Here is a 6,000-nt window from a genome sequence, read left to right as displayed (position 1 = left end):
GTATGTGAACAGGATTGCTATGAAGTCTTCTTCTATATAGCAAGCAATTTTATACTTCACACCTGGAGCACTGATTTTGAATTTTGGCAGTCAACAATTAAGGTTGCCTTTTTCATGCTTTTTCGATTTGAGGTGCGACTGTTAAGGGTCTTGCACTGTAGGTAGCACTGTTTGTTTGAGGGTTGACACTTTTATATTAGTAATAAATAAAAAAGAATGACATATAAGTAGAGCAGACAATTGTACATCAAAAAAGTGGGAGCTTCTCTCTCTAGTGTGAGCTTTTCTCTCCAAGGTGGGAGCTTTTACGCTTTACGCTTTTTTACGCCTGTTTCACCCTTTTCACCGTCTATCTTTTTGAACACGTTGTACCTCTCAACCATCAACATTTCAACTTTCAAATCTTCAACTGTTCCTCAAATTTCAAACACAGAAACTTCAACAACTCAGCAAAATTCTACCGCTAGCTTTCAAAACATCGCTCCAAGAACATTCAACACTACAAGACAAAATGCAAGGTAGACATTAATATGATCAGCAAACAACACTGTCAGTCAGATTAGATGTAATTTATCACCAAAGACCCAAAACGGCGAGATGAAGACCGTTGAAAGATAATAAAAGCTAGTCCTTATGCTGGTTTGACGCTGGACAAAGTGCAAGAAAGGAAGGAGTCACTCAGTAGGTGGTAACATATTAATTTAATTGTCTTACATTCCATAAGCCCGTTGCTTTCTGAACCCTCTCACTTTTGTGTATTCTCTTGTTTTTTTCTCTTCTACTCATTTCTAAATAGCTAAAACATCCTTTTTAGTTTCTGTGTTCACTTGAATGTAGTTAAAAGTTGTACTGCTTCCGTCTGTTTGCTGTCTTAGTTTAACTCTCACATCAGAAAGGTTAGATCTTGTGCATTTTAAGTGATTAAAAAAGGAATCCCTGCAAGTGTACGGTTTGCAAGTCATGGAGGACGATTTGGCAGAGATAATTCAGAGATTTGCTCTATCTATGTCTGAAATGAAGGGGGCTGAAATTGATGCGGAGGATCTGGGTAACGGGGTGCAGGAATGTCAAAAGAGCATAATTGGTAGAATTAAGGGGGAAAAAGTAGCAAACTTCACAGGAGTTAAGAAGTTTGTTACTACAGCATGGGGCTATCCAAAGGATCTGAGGACAACGGAACTAGGACCTAACCTGTTTCAGTTCCTTATCCCAAGAGAGGAAGAGAGGGAGAAAATCCTGAATGGTGGGCCTTGGATACTGGATATCAGATACTTATCCTCAGATCGTGGGAAAAAGGGATTGAAGAGGATGAGAATGCCTTTAGGCTAGCTCCCTTATGGGTACAGGTTTGGAACCTCCCTCGACACTGGATAGCAAAGGAAGTTGGTAGGAAAATAGGAAATGTTTTTGAAAAAGTGAAGGAGGTAATCATTCCCCAAGGGGGAGGGAAGGAAGGTAAGCATTTGAAGCTGTGGGTTACAATGGACACAACCCAACCTCTCCCAAGAGGAATCGCTGTGAAAGTGGATGGAGTGTATAAGTGGGTGCAATTTAAATATGAGAGGTGCCCTGACTTCTGCTACAAATGTGGGAAGATTGGTCACAGTGATAGGACTTGCAAGACACATATAGTATTAAGCAAAGGACAGAATGAGAACCAATATGGTCCGTGGATGAGGGCAGGGGGAGGGAAGATGTCACCACAAAAGGAAAGCAATAGTTCTCAAAGGAAAGAGAATGAGAAGCAACACTGGCTGTACAAGAATGGAGAACTAGTTCCCAAGTACCAAAGCCCATCACTTCAATAGAGGAATCTGATGGAAAGATGGACGGTAACCAACATGGTGAAGCAAAATAGTGAAGGAAGTAGACACCAGGAATTAGCTACAACCAGGAACAGTCGGTGAAGGACAGGGAGAAATGTATGGTAAAGGACCAAGCGGAGGGAGATGAAAATATGGAAATGGAACAGGAGGACAACCGAAACAATGCTCATGTGATTGATAGCATTAACCTGAAGGAACAAGTAGGGAACACTCCAATAGGTAGTGAGACAGTAAAGTCAGCTTGTGATGGAATAGGAAAAAAAGTGCTAGGCCATGCTCTGAATTCTGGAATTGCAAGAAAGGAAACGGAGGAAATGTTGGTAGACTCAGAAACACAGGTGACTCCAGATACTAAGAGGTCAACTGAAGGAGGAAAACAAAAAAGAGGAGTCAAAGGCCAACTCAGGAAAAGACAACCACTCAAGAACATCACAGGTCAACAAAATGAAACACAAGCAGTGGGGAAAAGGAAATTCCATCTTGTTGATGAGGAAATGGAAGAAGCTAATGAACAGGAACAAGCAGGGAAAAAAACCAGAATGGAGATTAATAAAGAGCAATGTGAGATGCAGGGGGAAGGGATGGGGATCAGCCTTACCTGGTCCCCCAATAATCCATGAAGGTTATGGTGTGGAACTGCCAAGGAGCGGGGAGCCCCTTGATAGTTCCCCAGCTGAGGGAGTTCAACACACTCCTCTCCCCTGATATGATCCTGATGAGTGAAACTAAAAACAAGCAGGCAGTGATGTACCAAATACAAAAGAAGGTGGGAATGGAAAATAGTTATGTAGTGGATGCTGTTAACAAGGCAGGTGGTATGGCTTTCTTCTGGACAAACTCAGTCCAAGTGAAGGAGGTGCAACACACGGATTTCACCATTGAAGTATTGATAGAAGATGGTGAAGCAAGAATTAATTGGTGGTTAGTTGGTATATACGCCAGCTGTGAAAAACAAGTGAGGAAAAAGCAATGGGACATAGTAATTGAAAAGAAAAAGGCCTGGGGAGACAAGGTGATAATAATAGGGGATTTCAATGACATAAAATGTAAAGAGGAGAAATGGGGTGGAAGGGACAGAGATGAGTGGACATTTTTTGACTTCAGAGAGTTCATGAGAAGGAATACACTGGTGGACATTGGATACGAAGGACTACCCTGGACCTAGAGGAATAGTTGGGATAAAGAACTTGAAATAAAAGAAAGACTTGATAGAGGGCTTTGTACACCTGAATGGCTAGAAGTTTTTGCTAATGCGAAGTGTACTCATGTGGAAAATTGGGCTTCTGATCACAGTATTTTGTTACTGGACACCTGCCCTGCAAACAGAAGAAGGAAAAGGAGGTTTTATTTTGATAAACGGTGGGTATAGCATGAGGAAGTCCATCAACTGATCAATGAAGCTTGGAATATAACATGTGAAGGATCCAGGATGTACAAGGTTACCAAGAGGATAACAAGTTGCAGGGTTAAACTCCTAAAGTGGCACAAGAGTAAGATTGGCAATGCAAAAAAGAAGATTGCAGAGATCAAAGAGGAACTAGTAAGGAAAAAGGAGCAACACTGGAAAACAGTAAAGGGAGAGATTGCTAATATGAAAAAACAATTGACAAAGGCATATCAAGAAGAGGAAATGTTCTGGAGTCAAAAAGCTAGATTGCAATGGCTGAGGGAAGGGGACAAAAACTCCAAATATTTCCATGCAGTGGTGAATGGGAGGAGGAGGGCAAGCAGAATGAACCAACTTCAGAAAGGTGATGGAAGCTGGACAAAATCAGAACAAGAAGTTGGACAGGAAATAGCCAAATACTATAGGCAACTCTTCACTGCCTCAATAGCTGCAACAAGGGAGGACAACATTCATGAGATACTTGAGGGGATTCCAACCACAATCACTGAACAAATGAATAAGATATTAATCAAATCTGTGGATGAGAAGGAAATTAAGACTGCAGTGTTTTCCATGAATCCTAATAAGGCCCCTGGAAGTGATGGTATGACTCCTCTATTCTTCCAAACTTATTGGGATATCATTGGAAAAGATATAGTAGAAGCAGTTCAAGCTTTTTTTCATTCAAGTTACATGCTAAATTCCATTAACCACACACTCGTCTCCTTAATTCCCAAAATCCCAGCCCCTACTAGCTTAATGCACTTTAGACCCATAAGTTTATGCTCTGTTCTTTACAAAATCATTTCCAAAATCTTAGTGAACAAGCTCAAACCTGTGCTTGATAAAGGCATAAGCAAAAATCAGTCTGCCTTTGTTGCAGGTAGACAAATCCTGGATAATGTCATTTTAGCTCATGAATTTCTTCATCATCTGAAAAATAAAAGAAACGGGCAAATGGGATATATGGCTATTAAACTCGATATGTCTAAAGCCTATGACAGAGTGGAATGGGATTACTTGAAGTCAATGATGAAAAAAATGGGTTTTTGTGACACCTGGATTAAGTGGATAATGAACTGTATAACTACTGTGTCCTACTCTTTCAGTGTAAATGGAGAAGCAAGAGAACTTGTAAAGCCAGAGAGAGGATTCAGACAAGGCGATCCCCTTTCACCATACCTATTCCTAATCTGCTCAGAAGGCTTCTCCAGCCTACTCAGAAAAGCAGAGACCAGTAAGAAGATTGAAGGAATGAAGATCAGCCGGAAGGGTCCTACACTAACCCATCTCTTTTTTGCAGATGATTCGTTGATACTGAGCAAAGCTGATCCAAAAGAAGCAAAAGAATTGAAGGCAATCTTAAACAAATATGAAGCAGCATCAGGTCAACTAATCAATTTAGAGAAATCCTCAGTGTTCTTTAGCAAGAACATTGAGCAGAGGGTGAAGGAAGCAATAGGGGAAGAACTGCGAGGAATCCGAGCTGTACATCAAGGGAAGTACCTGGGGCTGCCAATGATAATTACACGATCAAAAGAACAGATTTTTGGGTTTATAAGGGTCAACATAAGGAAAAAGATGAAGCATTGGAAGACAAAGCTACTCAGTCAAGCAGGCAAGGAAACTCTATTGAAGGCAATAACTATGGCTATGCCAACGTACGCCATGTCTTGCTACAAGCTTCCCCAAAAGCTATGCAAGGAAATTAGTTCACTGATGGCTAAAAGCTGGTGGGGACAAAAGGAGAAAAAAGATAAGCAGCATTGGATTGCTTGGGAGAGATGCACCAGATTCAAGGAAGAAGGAGGAATGGGATTCAAAGATATTCAGCAGTTCAATAAAGCCTTACTTGCAAAACAAGTTTGGAGAATAATGACCCAACTCAACCTTCTGGTAAGTAAGTTTCTGAAAAGTAAATACTTCAAAGATGGTTCAATGCTTGAGAGCAAGATCCCCAAAAACGCATCTTGGATTTGGCAAAGTCTTATGAGTGCCAGAGAGGTAATTAGAGAAGGGTGCAAAAAAAGGATAGGAAATGGAAGGGGGACCAACATTTGGGAAGACAACTGGATCAACAACAACAGTGGAGGAAGGATCAAAACTCAGAAACCAGTGTGATGTAGCCTGCAAAAGGTCTCACAACTCATTGTTCAGCATAGATGGAATAGAGTGTTAATCTTTAAAGTTTTTAATAGGGAAGATGCAGAACACATCCTCAATATCCCAATAAGCCTGGCAGAAAGAGGAGATTGTTTGGTATGGAAACACTGCAACACAGGCCAATACACTGTAGCATCTGGCTACAAACATTTGCAGCATGAGAAGAGGAAACGAAGGGAAGAAAGTAACAAAGGAGAAGGATGCAGCTATCAACAAACAGATAGGAAATTTTGGAAGGCACTTTGGAAGTTACCTATCAAATATAAGTTGAAAATTTTTGTGTGGAAATGCATCAATAATGGGATACCAACAAAGGCTCAAATCTTCCATAGGACACAAAGAGGAGAACCGATATGCTGTGGATGTGGAGAAAAAGAGGAATCAATTGAGCACATGCTGCTGCAATGCAAGATAGCAAAAGGAATATGGAAATTTGCATTAGTTAACTGGGACGGACTGGAAGACCAAACAGGCTGTTTCAAACAATGGTGGACCTCCATGATGATGCATGCAAGAACCAGGCAAGAAGGTGATGATCACATAGCGCTAACTGTCAATGTGCTGTGGCAAATTTGGAAATCGAGAAATGCCAGAATGTTCAACTCAACACAACAGCATCCCCTT

Source organism: Coffea eugenioides, chromosome 2 (assembly GCF_003713205.1).
Source record: "Coffea eugenioides isolate CCC68of chromosome 2, Ceug_1.0, whole genome shotgun sequence".
In the NCBI taxonomy this organism is placed as follows: domain Eukaryota; kingdom Viridiplantae; phylum Streptophyta; class Magnoliopsida; order Gentianales; family Rubiaceae; genus Coffea; species Coffea eugenioides.
Note: the sequence above shows the minus strand (reverse complement) of the source record.